Here is a 15,024-nt window from a genome sequence, read left to right on the forward strand (position 1 = left end):
GTGGTATGGTTGGGTCCTTTTGAGGATTTCCATAGTGGTTATACCAATTTACAATCCCACCCACAGTGTAATCTTGTTATAGTTTTTGACTTGTTTGTTTTTTTCTGACCTAAATATAGCTGCACCTGCTCCCTTTCTTCCCCATTTGTGTGGAATATATTTTTCCATTCCTTTACTTTCATTCTATGTGTGCTCATAAAGGTGAAGTAAGTCTCTTGTTTTTGCAGTATTGGGGATCAATTCCAGGACTTTGTACATGCCAGGCAAGTGCCTTACCATTAAGTAGTACCCAGCATCCCCCTTTTAAAAAATTTGAGACAGGATCTCATTAAGTTGCCTATGCTAGCCTCAAACTTGGCCATCTTCTGGAGTAGCTGGGATTGCAGGTTGTTTTGTTTTTTAATCCATTCAGCTACTCTATGCCTTTTGATTGGTTAATTTAATCAAGTTACAGTCAAGGTACTTAATTGATAGAGTCGTATTGCTGCAATTTTTATCTGGGCTGATATGTAGAATTCATTCAGTGTATACTCTTCGATTTTTCTGTTCAGTCTGGCTTGAAGTTTATCAATTTTTTTGATCCTCTCAAGAATCATCTTTTTGTTTAATTGATTTTCTTTACTTAATTCATCTCTGCTCAGATTGTTATTACTTCTTTTTTTTTTTTTTTTTTTTTCCTGCATTTTGGGTTTAATTTGCTTTTCTTGTTTTTTAGCATGGAAGACTGAGGTAATTAATTTGAAATCTTTTTTTTTTTTTTTTTTTTTTTTTTTTTTTTTGTGGTGCTGGGAATTGAACCCAGGGCCTTGTGCATGTGAGGCAAACACTCATACCAACTGAGCTACATCCCCAGCCCTGAAATCTTTTTTCTTTTATAACATGGATATTTTAGTTCTATACATTTTCCTGTAAGTATGGCTTTAGCAGCAACCCACAAATTTTGATATGTTATATGTATTCATGTTATACACTTCAAAATACTAATTCCTCTTTTGATCTTTTTTCTTTGACCCATGGGTTATTTAGCAGTTTAGTTTCCAAATACTTGGAAATTATCTACTTTTTTTTTTTTTTTGTTACTGATTTCTGATTTTTTTTTTTCCCATGGTAGGAATCGAACCCAGGGCTTAGTACATGCTACGCACACATCCTGCCACTGAGCTATACCCCAGCCTGTTACTGATTTGTAATTTAATTTCATTGTGATCATTTTGTGTGACTTGTAAGTCAAATAATTTTAAATGTATTGAGATTTATTTGATTGCTCAGAACATGATCTACTCTAGGAGATACTCTGTTTACATTAAAAAAAAATTACATTTTGCTGTTGTTGGGTGGAGTGTTCTATTAATGTTAATTAGTTCAGATGGGTCAGTAGCATTTTTTAAGACATGTATATTTCCTGGGTTTGTACCTAGTTATTCTATCAATTTTAATACAGGAATATTGAAATTGCTGACTATAATTGTGGATTTATCTACTTATAGTTCAATTAGGGATTCCTTCATCAGTTTTGAGACTTAGCTATTAGGTTCATAAATGTTTAGAATTTTTATGCCATCTTGATGAATAGACTGCTTTATCTTTATGAAATGCCCGTTTCTATCTCTGGTAATAGTCTTTACTATGAAATCTACTACTTTTTTTTTTTTTTTGTTACTGGGAATTGAACTCAGTGGTACTTTACCACTGGCTACACTCCCAGCCCTTTTTAGTTTTTACTTTGAGACAGGGTCTTGGTAAATTGCCAGGTTGACCTCAAATTTGTAATCCTCCTCTACCTCAGACTTGTGAGTTGCTGAGATTATAGGTGTGTGTCACCACATCTGACTTGTTACCTTCATTAAAAAAACAAAACAACAAAAAAGCTTTATTGAGATATAATACAAATACAATTTACCACATTAAATTGTATAATTTATTGGCTCTTAGTATATTTATCAACATGTGCAATCATTTCTACAGTCAGTTTTAGAACATTTTTATCACTTCAAGAAGAATCCCCATATCAGTTAGTGATCTCTCCTTATCCCTGCGTCTCCCCTGGGCTACCCCTTACTCTAAGCAACCACTAAGTTACTTTCTTTCCCTATAGATTTCCCTAGTCTAACTTCTGTATCAATGTAATCATATAGTATGTAGTCTTTTGAAACTGGTGACTTTCAGTTGGCATAATGTTTTCAAGATTCATCCAGCCAGTACAGCGGGGGCATGCCTGTAATCCCAGTGACTCTGGTGGCTGAGGCAGGAAGATCTTAAGTTTGAAGTCAGTCTTAGCAACCTAGTGAGATTCTCAGAAACTTCAAAAGACCCTGTCTCAAAATAAAAATTAAAAAGGACTAGGGATTTGGATCAGTGGTAAAGTACCACAGGGTTCAATTATCATTACCAAAAAGAAATCATTTATATGGTAGCGTATACTCCAGCATCATTCCTTTTTATCTGCAAATAATATTCCATTGTAAACATATGCCAAATTTTGTTTATCTGTTCACCCACTGGCGGAGATTTAGGTTGTTTCTATCTTTCATCTACTATGAATATTCATATTCAATTTTGATAGATATTTTCACTGGCATAGAATTACAGTTTAACAGTTTTTCCTCCAGTATTTTCTACATTTGTTCTGTCTTCTCACTTACATTTGCCCTAATGGCGGTCTCCTGTCATTCTTATCTCTGTCCTCTGAAGGTAATATGTCTTTTTTTTTTTTTTTTTTTTTTCCTCTAGCTGCTTGTAAGATTTTCTCTTTTTCACTGGCTTTGGGCAGTTTCACCATAATGTGCCTTGATATCGTTTGCTTTTATGTTCATGAAATTTGTTTTGAAATTTGTAATTTTTTGTGACATTTGGAATTATTATTTCTTTAAAAAAACTTTTTCTCTTTTCCCCTCCCTTTTTTGGGAATTCCAGTTACAGGCACTCTAAGCCACTTGAAGTTGTTTCATGGTCTGCTAATATTCTAGTCACTTGTTCCTCTTTCTTATTTCTTAGTATTTTTTTCTCTTCATGATATTTTTAGACAGTTTCTATTGCTATGTCTTCAAATTTACTGTTTTCTTTTTCCTTTAGCAATGCCTAACCTGCCATTAATCCACCCCAGCAAATGTTTCTTTCTTTCTTCCATGCTGGGATTGAACCCGGGGCCTTGTGCTTGCAAGGCAAGTACTCTACTGACTGAGCTATCTCCCCAGCCCCCAGAACATGTTTCATTTCAGATATGGCAATTTTTAATCTCTAGAGTTTGATTTGTTTTTAACAGTTCTTAATATTTCTACTTAACACGTTTAATGTTTCCTCTAACCTTTCAAATATATGGGATGCAGCTATAATACTTTTTTGATTGTTCTTATCTAAGAATTCTAATATCTATATCCATTCTGAAATGGATTTGGTTAATAGTTCCTCATTTTGATATATTCTTTTATTTATTTATTTATTTATTTTTTTGGGTGCTGGGGATCGAACCCAGGGCCTTGTGCTTACAAGGCAAGCACTCTACCGACTGAGCTATCTCCCCAGTCCCGATATACTTTTAAATACTAAATATGCACACTTAATATAGTAATCTTGATCAATATTACTTTATTTATTTATTTTGGTACTAGGGATTGAACCCAGGGATACTTAACTACTGAGCAACATACCCAGCACCTCCTCCCACCTTTTTTTTTTTAGGGATTGAACTCAGAGGCACTTGACCACTGAGCCACATCCCCAGCCCTATTTTGTATTTTATTTAGAAACAAAGTCCCATTGAGTTGCTTAGGGCTTCGTTAAATTGCTGAGGCCGGCTTTGAACTCACAATCCTCCTGTCTCAGCCTTCCAAGCTGATGGGATTACAGGCATGCACCACCGCACCTGGCTTATTGATCAATAATATCTCTAACTCCCTTTCTTTGATGTGTGTTGCTGGTGACCCAACCCAGGTCCTTGTGCATGCAGTGCTCTATCAGCTGAGCTGACCCCAACCTGTTCTAACTCTCTTTCTTTTTCTTTTCTTTTTTTGAGCTTATGTTTTACTTTTTTCCACATTTTTTAAATTGATGCATTAGAGTTGTATAATGATGGTATTTGAAGTTACGTATTAGAATATGCACACAATATAGTAATATAATTAGGCCAATATCACTCCCCAGCACTTTCCCCACCCTCTACCCTTAGTCCCTTTTCTCTACTGGTTTCCCTTTGATTTTTAGAGATCCACCCACATCTTTCTTTTCCTTTTCCTCTCTAGGTTCCACATAAGAGATAAAACATACAAACCTTGACCTTCTGAGTTAGACTTATTTTACTTAACATAATGGTCTCAAGTTCTATCCATTTTCCTGAAAATGATATAATTTCATTTTCTTTATGGCTGAATAAAACTCCATTGTGTATATATACCACATTTTCTATATCCATTCATCTGTTGATGGACATTTGGGCTGGTTCTGTAGTTTGGCTATTGTGAATTGTACTGGTGTAAACATGGGTATGCATGTGTCACTGTAGTAAGATATCTTTAATTCTTCAGGGTAAATACCAAGGAGTGTTACAGCTGAGTCATATGGAGTTTCCGAGCCCAGTCTTTTGAGGAAACTTTGCACTTATTTCCATAATGGTTGTACTAATTTGCAGTCTCACCAATAGTGTAGAAGTGTTCCTTTTTCTCCACATCCTCTCCAGCATTTATTATTATTTTGATTCTTGTTGACTGCCATTCTGACTGGTGTGAGATGAAATCTCAGGGTAGTTTTGATTTTCATTTCCCTAATTGCTAATGATGTTGAACATTTTTTCGTGTATTTGTTGACTGTTTGTATTTCTTCTTTTGAAATGGGAAACTGAGGAAGAAGAGTCACAGATTTGAAGTCAGCCTTGGCAACTTCATGGGGCTCAGTCTCCAAATGAAAATGAAGCGGGATGTAGCTCAGTGGTAGAGTGCTTGCCTGGCATATGTTGAGGCTTTGGGTTCAATCCCCAGCACTGAAAGAAATAAGAAGTTAGTATACTTTTTGGTAAAACGTGAACCCACGAAACTTATAGCATAAGTATATGCTATCTTGTATTCTAATTAATTAATCAGTTATTGCAGTTCTAGGCATCAAATTCAGAGTCTTGCACGTGCAAAGCAAAATGCTCAACCACCAAAATATACTGCCAGCCCCAACTTGCATTTTATATCCTTGACTCTTTCATGTTATTTTCACCTTCCTTCTCTTAGTGTGTGGTGGGCATAGAAGAGTATTTATAAATAGTTGACGCCTGACTCAATGGAAATGTTTATTTTTTTTTTTCATTGTACAGATAAGTCTCAATTCAATTCCTCATAATTGTAACTTATTATAAACATGTTCTAAGTTTTGGTATTAAAATGATCAAATTTAAAGTGATATAAGGTAGACAAATTGAAATTCATTTTATTAATACAGAATTAATCTCTCAGTCTAAAATATTTATTTACCTCAATAAGGAACTTTGAAAAACATTCCATGGATTATTAACAGGCAATCTGGTTTATTTCCACTGAAAAATACAATTAATTTCAACATAGATATAGCTGATTAAAATGCTGGGTAGATGTTATATTTTTCATGTTCTTAAGGAGAGGAATACTGGAGGAAAAAAGCACAAGTGGCAATTTTAACCTGAGTCCTCATGAGATACTAAGAAGGGGCCGTTCTCTCCATTTCCTCTCAATGGCAGATTCCCACCTGTGATTCTGTGTGTGTGTCCCGCTTGTGTCCGTGTGTCTTCATTTCTAGGTGAAATGAAAGCTCACCTAGAACCGTGGTCATTCTTGTGTCAAAGTTGCAACAACTGTGGTCACTGAACAATTACTGTGGCAATCTGAACGGGTCCTAAAGGGATAGTTGTGTTAGACCAAGATCTGAAATAACCTGGGAAAGGGAATGAACTGAGGTTTCAAGCTGTGAGGCAGTTTGATCTTGTTAAATGGTGGTATTTGGCCTAAAGACCTAAATTTGCAACTAAATAATACTACTACAGAAGGATAAAAGTCCTAGAAAACATTTAACTTTTTATTTTTAAAAAGAAAACTCAGTTGCTTTTTCTTGTTTTTTTTTTTGTTAAATATTTTTTCTCTTTTAATTTATTCTTTTTAGATATACATGATAGTAGTGACAGTAGTCAGTTGCTTTTTCTCAATTATTTTATGTTAGTAAAATTAAAACAGTTCTATGAAATAACATGGAGGGCTGAGGTTTTTATGGACAATTTTTTTTAACTGACTCAAATTCATTTGAACTGGTAAGAAATGAAGTTCGTTCGTTCGTCCTTCCTTCCTTCCTTCCTTCCTTCCTTCCTTCCTTCCTTCCTTCCTTCCTTCTTTCCTTCCTTCCTTTCTTTCCTGCAGATTGAATCCAGAGTTGCTTTACCACTGAGCTACAGTCCTAGTCCTTTGAATTTAATTTAATATTTTATTTTTACTTATTTATTTTATTTTTTGGTACTGGGATTAAATCCAGGGGCACTGAATCATATCTCCAGCCCTTTTTATTTTATTTTTTAAATAGGTTTTCACTCAATTTGTTAGGGTCTCTCTAAATTGCTGAGGCTAGCTTTGAATTTATAATCCTCCTGCTTCAGCCTCCTGAGCCACTGGGATTATAGGCGTGCACCATGAAGCGAGGCTCAGAACTGTTTTTTGTCCTTTTCTTTCTCTTCATTCTTTCCTTCATGCAACATGTACCAAACAACACCTCTGTACCAGGCACTGAGGCGAGGTGGGGGCCCCTGATTGAACAAGACACTCAGGTCTTCCTTGATATTTCTAGTTTTGGATGGTTCCCCCCTTTTCCTTCATCCCTGTATGGTCCTGCCCCTTGCTTTCTCTAACCTTCCTCTTCTTTCACTCCCTTTCTCACTTCTCTTTCTTGTTCTCTGTCAGGAGATTGCTGAAGGACTTGCCTTTCTTTGAGCTTGTCTAGATCCAGGAGATGAGACTCTTTTCTTTGTATTGTGCTCTTTTCTTGTGGGAACTCAGGGACGTTCCAACTTCTGGCCTGGGTTCTCTGTCAGTACCTCCTCTGAGGAAAATTGATCTCCAGCTGATGTGGGTCTTATTTCCTCTCCTGCCGGGGAACCACACTTCCCTGCTTTTCATGGTGCTGCCAGAGTTTGTGAAGAGTGAATCCTCTGAGGAAAGACATTTTCCTTTCCATGGCTACAAGCAGTCATTTTTTGTTAAAAACCACTTTTTAAAAATTAGTTTCTGTATGCGTGTATCTAAATTTATCTCCAATTTGGTTCCATTGATCACCTCACTAATATTTGCATTTTTTGTTAAGCTTCCCACAGTGAATAGTACAGAGCATTTTCCAGCACTATTTGGTGGTGGTGGGGGAGAGAGAGGGTAGAAACCCTAAAATAAATTTAGATATGGTCATTGTCCTATTGCTTTCTGATGTGGTGTTGTAAAAAATCAGTGCAATTAGAGTCACAAGTGAAAGTAGATAAGGAGAGGTGAGCTGGATTCACCTGAAATCACAGAGTGTTTTCTCCAGTGCTAGGGATCAAATCCTGGGTCTTGTGAGTTCTAGGCAAGTACTTTACCAGTGAGCTACATCCCATCCCAAAAGTACAGATTAAACAATTACAGAATAATTTCAGCCCTGGAAAAATTTTCCTGATCCAACCCTGGCTCTTCAAACTTGAAGATCAGAGATGTTAAGTGACTTGCTAAAGATCACATAGCAAGCTAATTATATAGTTGGTGCAAGAACCCAGGTCTTAATTTTATTTCCATTTTCATTAGGCAGGATATAGGAAATAGGGTACAGGAATAATTATCATTTGATGGATAGGAATTTTCCAGGGGCACAGTGATTCAGACTGGTTTTTCTTTTTCTTTTCTTTTTTTTTTTCTTTTTTTTCTTTTTCTTTTTTTTTTTTTTTTTAGGTACTAGAGACTGAATCCAGGGGCACTTAATCACTGAGTTACATTCCTATCCCTTTTTATTTTTCATTTTTGTCCAGGGCCTTGCTGAGTGGCTTAGGTGGACCTCTCTTAGTTGCTGAGGCTGGCCTTGAACTTGTGATTCTTCTGCCTCAGCCTCCCATGCCACTGGGTTATAGGTGTGGGCCACCACAATGGTTGATAGCTTGGTTATCGATGTCAGGAAAAATGGGATTTTACCCTAACTCCAAATGCTGCAGATACAGGTAAAGTTCTGGACGGTGAATTTGTTTTGGGTAAATTTGGGGATAAATAACATTGAAGAGTTCTGGACATAAAACCCATAGGGCAGAGAAGCTCAAACATGCATAAGAATCCAGAAACTCAATTTCATCCACTTATTTATTTAATTAATTTTAATTTTAGATGGCTTAATACAGAGTTTAATCTCAGTTGCAGGGAAATCACTTGATTTCTGACTTTTGACCTGTGGAAAAACCAAGAAATTGTTAGTTCTCTGCTCCACCTGATATTAACTTTTGTTGGTATGGGAACCAGGCCTCACCATGGTCCTGTATGATCCTTTGCCTTCTTGGTAATCCTGGCCTTGTTTGGTTCCTTTCCACACTGTATCAGAGTTGGTCTGTGTTAAACAAAGGCGTATGGCAGAAATAACTGTTTGTCACTTCTTTTCTGCTTGTTTGTTTTGGTTTTTGGTACCAAGGATTGAACCCAGGGGTGCTTAACCACTGAGTCATACCCCGAGTCCTTTTTATCTTTTATTCTGAGACAGGGTCTTGCTAAGTTGCTGAGGCTGGCTTTGAACTTGTGACCCTCCAGCCCCTGCCTCTTGGGTCACTGGGATTACAGGTGTGCACCAGGGCATCCAGCACAGTTTGTCACTTCTGAGGCTCTGAACTAGAACACATTGTGGATTCTGCCTTGTGCTCTCTTGGATCCAGCTGCCAGGTCATGAGGACACTAGCAGCTTTATGAGAGGTCTATGTGGCAAAGAGCTGAACTCTTCTGCCAACATCCATTGAGGAATAGGGGACTTCTGCCGTGGCCACGCAAACAATCTTGGAAGAGAGTCCTCCAGCTTCACCTTTGACCAGTCCCCTGGTTGAGTCTTCAGATTGCAGCACCAGCTGACAGCCTGACAGCAGCCTCCTGAGAGTCCCTGAGCCCAAACCATTTAGCTTAGCCACTCATTCCCAGTCCCAGAAACTGTGTGGGATAATAAATGCTTCTTGTTATAAGCTGCTAAATTTTAGGGATAATTTGTTATACAGCAATAGATAACTAATATAATTAACAAAAGTTGAACATTCTGAACATAATAATAATAATAATAATAATAATAATAATAATAATAAATGTAAATGTTTTTGCCATGAAATTTGACCCTTAGAAACGAACACTGAAGCTCTATTGGGCCTATATTCAATGCCCTCATTTTATTAAGTAGGAAACTGAAAATCAGAAAAGTTAAGTGACTTATTTGTTAGAGAGAGTGGAAGTAGCTAAGAATTGAAGTATGCTTTTTTCTTTTTCTATTTCTTTTTAACATATGACTCTAGTAAAATACAAGTAAATGTTAAGTCCAAAACAACACCAACTTCAAAAGAGAGAGTTATGGTTTGAGTAAACTTATAAAACTAGAGGTTTTGTAAGAACTACTGTTTTAGCATGAAATCATTCCAAGTTATCTGAATGACTTTGTCTGTGCACAGAGCTACCTATGCCCCATTCCCACCCCCTTTTGAGACATGTCTCTCATTACAATGCCCAGGCTAGTCTTTAACTGCTGGGCTCAGGAGATCCTCCTGCCTCAGTGGCTGGAATGCCACTCTCCCTTCCTTCCTTTTCCTCCTTTTCTTCTCTCTCCCCTCCTCCTCTTTTCCCTCTCCTCTCTTTCTTTCATACTGGGAATCAACCCAGGGAGTCACTGCTAAGAATGCACTCCACCACTGAGCTACACCCCAGCCCCTGCCACTTTCAATTAATGAATGTGGAGCAGGTTTCCAGGGATTATTTAGCTCAGGTCTAGATATAAATGTGAATATTTTTAATTAACTCAGCGTACATTTGTCAAGAGTACCCCTCCTGGCCAGGGGATTCAAATATAAATAATATAATTATACCCTTGCACATGAATAGCTTACATGGTTAGAGATGGGAAGAGTTCTGATACAGGCATCCACAGGCATCCACAGGGTACAGGAGGTTCACCTAACTCAGCATGTTCAGAGAAGGCTAATAACTCTCACAATGGCACACAACTACTTTATGGCATTTTTTTCCCTTTTTTTTTTTTTTTTTTTTTTTTTTTTTTTTTAGTACTAGAGATTGAACCACAGTACTTGCTTACTTACTGAGGCTGACCTTGAACTTGTGACACTCCTGCCTCAGTCTCCTGAGTTGCTTCAAGATGCCCAGCTACTTTGTGGCATTTTGAATTCATCCTGGCTGTTTTTTAGAAATCTGGTAATGGAACTAACAGGATTGTGTGTTCATTTCTTTTCATATATTGGTAAGATGCTCTCTATGTTCTTCTGCAGAGATTCCCTTCTATGATCATTATTTTTCTTGTTTTTATTTCCCCAACCCAAGGTGCTGGGGATTTGAACCCCAGCCTTTCCGCTTGCAAAGCCAGTGCCCTACGGGATAGGCTGTATCGTCAGCACCTATGATCATTATTCACTGAGATATTATTCAATTTTCTTTTTCCTAATGACTTCCTTGGGCCCAGTGATGCACATCTGTAACCTTAGCTACTTGGGAAGCTGATGCAGGAGTATCACCAGTTTGAAGTCAGACTAGGAAACTTAGCAAGAATTGTCTCAAAATAAAAAATAAACTGGTGTGGTGGTGCAAACTTGTAATCCCACTGGCTTGGGAGGCTGAGGCAGGAAGATCACAAGTTCAAAGTCACCCTCAGCAATTTAGCAATGCCCTACGCAACTCAAGGAGTCCCTGTTTCTAAATAAAAATAAAAAGGGCTGGGGATGTGACTCAGAGGTTAAGTATTCCTGGGTTCAATCCCTGGGACCAAAAGTAAAAAATAAGAAGGTCTGGGCACGTGACTCAGTAGTAGAGCTCTCCTGGCTTCAATCCTCAGTACCAATAAAGGTCCAACAAACATCCTTTTCCTTTTAACTAGGATAAATGAAATTGGAAAGAGAAACTAAGAAACATTAAAATACAAAACAAACCCAGGAAGTATGGAAGTGTTGGAAATATGAATCAGGAGACTGAAATATGTAAAAGGTGAAACTGTAAGAATAAAACATTTTGGGTGTGGGATCCTTAAACAATTCTTCTAGTTAGTGATTTGTCACACATATTTCAAGCTACTACTCTGTCAGAAATGTGTAGCACTGTGCTGATTTGGTTTTAAGGAAAGATTGTACTTGTGGATCGATTTCGTAGAATCTGGAACTTAATTCTGTCAGCCTGAATGAGCAAGTTGCAGACATTACAGAGCCAAGGGAACTTGCAACAATCTTTCATGAATGAGGCAGTATGAATGAACAGGCCTTTTATAACTTCGTTTTGACCTCTGCCCACCAATTCAAGGTCAGCAGATCCTGCCATCTAAAGAGGTTGCGGAAAGCCTGGAGGTGCTGCTAGTCCCAGCAGTTGCTCCCGTGGGATAGATGGGGAGGAAAAGAAGAAAGAAAGAGGGGACAAAAGTCCAAAGGAAGGGACTAGAAGAAGAAGAGAGGGAGAGAAAGAAAGAAGGGCAGGAAAGAAAGACTGTCATTTGTCCTACACTGCCAGCCACCCCGTTTGCTTTGCAAACTTGACCTCAGTCCTCACAGCGTGCTGAGCTGCAGTACTGGCTGCACCTTTGTGTTGCTAATCAAGATCCTGAAGCCAAAGGAAAGCAATTTGCCACGAGTCATACAGCTAGTCAATAGCTAAGCTGTGATTTGGACCCAGGTCTATCTGACTCTAAAATCCGGCACTCCTAACTATAAAGCCACAGGGGAAATGTGTTCCCTTGCTGGAGTGGGAGAGAGGACACCACAGAGGACCTGTCTGGTCTGTTCTGAGCTGGTCCTTGGATTTTTTTTTTTTTTTTTTTTTAAGTTTGTAGACAAGTCTTTACCCGGATGAAGATCCCTTAATTGGATTTGCCTGTTATCCAATATTGCACAGCACATCACAGCCCTGCTTCAGTTCTCGACACGAATCAGTTAAAACCTTCCCATTTAGTCTAATGATCCCTAATTTCAGACAAAGGTAACTGTCACCTTTTGTTTCATCCTGTGCTTTTATTTTTCAAATACCAGAGCCGACCTCTGAACTCAATCTGCACTTGCCTATTGATGCATAAATATCTATAATATCACAGTAAATTAAATTCTATTTTAAAGGGTTTCTATTTAACAATCTGTCAGAACTTTCACAGCATTTGATTTCTGGTCTCCTCTGTCCAGTGACAGGTTTATCTCAATATGGCTTGATTAATGAAACCTTTTATTTGGTGTAAGCACACCTATTATTACCATAATCTCTTAATGCTTGCTTAGGCAACACTGAGGTCTGGCAGCAGGGACTCTCAAAACTTCTAGCTTCTTTAGCTCCACCAGAACATTGGGTGAGATTAACGGGCTGGAAGACTGATGCCCTCCTAATGGGGAGCATGGTAATGTTAGTGTCAGCTAAATGATATAGCACTCCATCTCAAAGGCTTGGCCAAATTCCCTTTTAACCTCTAGGGTTTAAAAAATGTTTCCGACTTAGTGCCAACAAATCCGCTTTCCTCTGTATTGCTACCTTGTCCTTGCATGTCAGTCATTGGTGGGGCGTGGCTGCTGTCTCCCTCCAGAGCTACGAAATTGCAAAGTGCAGGGTGTAACTGAGAAGTGGGATGGAGTCTAAAATAAAAGAATATGTTGATACGGAGAGTCTTAATGAAGCCAAAGGGCCAGACACTAATAGCTCTTAAGAAATAGAAATGACTTCATGATGGATATTCCACAAGCAACCTTTTCAGAAAAGAAGAGTGCAATTGAATTATGTTTTGTTCCTGACAAGTATTTACCTCAGAGAAGCTGCCATTGCTGCTGGATTATCTCCTTGGAGTCCTACATGCTTCCAAAACACTGGAAGAATATATTGGATTTCACACAGACTCAAAGCATTGTCACTTAGTTTCACTTTGCTATTAAATATTTAATATTATATTAAAATGAGACATTGAAAAGAAAACCTGAAACTTGTTTGTGCTACAGTAATTACCTTCTTTGCAGTTTTTCTATCTAGAATTTTTCTGTACTGGTAAAATAATAAACTCCTGACATACATTATACTGTTCCCTTATTTGTCCCCTGTCCCCTGGTAATGTTTAAAACATTTTATGTTTCTTTTTCTTTAACTTTTTTTTCTTTTTTTAGTTTGTAATAATTGTGGTGTTAAGGATAATAAAATCCATCTGAAGAGTTTGGCTATTATTTTTAAACTTCCTGAGGTAAGAACCAAAACAGGGTAATGCTAATAAATATGATTCAATTTCCTAATAAATAATAGAATAAAATAATACAAATAAAGCAAATGAATCTGTTATTTAAAAAATCATTATGATAGTTAACATTCTCTGTTAAGACTTGAATATTCAAAAGGAAAATAACTCAAAAACATTTTTTATTTTGTTTACCTAGTGACTGAGCTAGTTTGATTATTAATTTGATTACTGAGTTTGAAAATATTTAATTAAACATATATTCTTAAATAGACTTTAAAACACAAGTTTTCTTTCTGGAGTTTTAGAAGTGATAAGGAAAATATTACAGGAATTAATGAAAAATAAAATATTATAGTAGCTATTTCTTTTAAAGAGGTAACGTCAGACTTTCATTATCAGTTTAGCATTAATTGAATTCATTGTAATCATTCTGAAAAAATAATGTATGGCTTAACTGTTCTTTCAAAATTAGATATATAGTTGAAGATATCAATAGAGTAAGGAAGCAGACAATATATAGTTTAATTTAAAAGCATGCTGAAAGTCAAACAATTTTCAACAACATCATTAACTAATAATACGAATTTTGTATTCTGTTGGGAAAAATACCTACCATTTTTCTTAATTAAAAATGTTCTTTTCCAAGAAAATACAGAAACCTTGCAATGAGATCGTGAGTGGAGGAGTATTATAATTCTCCAACATGTTTCTCAGTTTTTAGTTTATTTCACATCATGCTTTTTAACCTTCGACAACAAATATTGTTGTACCATGAAGACAGCAAATCCAAACAATTACATATGTAGTCCAAAGGCATACACAAGAAAATCAATATTTGACATCTTTGCAACTCCCTCTTTGCATTGGCGTTCAATAGCTCTTATTCATTATACACTTATATCTCTTTCAGATTCGCCTTTGTCACTAGAAACCCATTTTTTTTTCTCCTTTGACTTCCACATAACTTCTTTGCCCTGTACTTTTACAGATGCCTTCTGGCTATAAATACTAATGAAATCTCTTTGCTTAATTCAATTTTGCTGGTACACTTACAGTTATGACCTAACTTTCCCACGAGAGAGACTGATTGAACATTCCACTACCTTATGGATGGGAGCAAACATTCTTACAGAACTGGACTGACAATTTCCATAATTATAGAATTCACAGCCTAATGACCTTAAAAAACAATAAAAAGATCTCTTGTTAATTCCATTTCTGTTACTGACATTCAAGATATTTCATTTTTCACGGGACAACAAATTTACTTTTTTATTTTCCAAAGAGCAGTCTCTCCTTTCCCCCCAGATTAAATTTTCTGAATATTGAAGTATTCCATTGAATATTTAGCATTTCTTTGTCTTTTAAAAGTTAGAATATTTATGATCCTTAGAATGAGTTTGACTGATTTATAGCAATCAATTATAAGAGTACGTTTTCAAATAGCCCTTTTAAAAATGAAGAATAGAATAATTAAAAAGATCACAAGTCCTCCCTTGCATATAATTATTTCATTATTTCATTACAGTGCAGAAATTATTTTTGCTGACTGTGAGCAATTTTAATTGAGCAAGATCTGTGTTAATATACGATAGCAAGCAGTTCTTCCTAAGAAATAAGATCACTAATTGCCTAAATTTTTATTCA

The 15,024-nt window shown here is 36.7% G+C and overlaps 1 non-coding gene across 1 annotated transcript; it reads right to left on the reverse strand.

Annotated features, from left to right (window-relative positions):
* Positions 1-777: 777 nt before the first annotated feature.
* Trnav-cac (transfer RNA valine (anticodon CAC)) lies at positions 778-852 on the reverse strand. Its single transcript has one exon. It is a non-coding gene; the product is annotated as a tRNA-Val (tRNA).
* Between the last annotated feature and the right edge of the window lie 14,172 nt (positions 853-15,024).

Source organism: Sciurus carolinensis, chromosome 1 (genome assembly GCF_902686445.1).
Source record: "Sciurus carolinensis chromosome 1, mSciCar1.2, whole genome shotgun sequence".
Classification (NCBI taxonomy): Eukaryota; Metazoa; Chordata; class Mammalia; order Rodentia; family Sciuridae; genus Sciurus; species Sciurus carolinensis.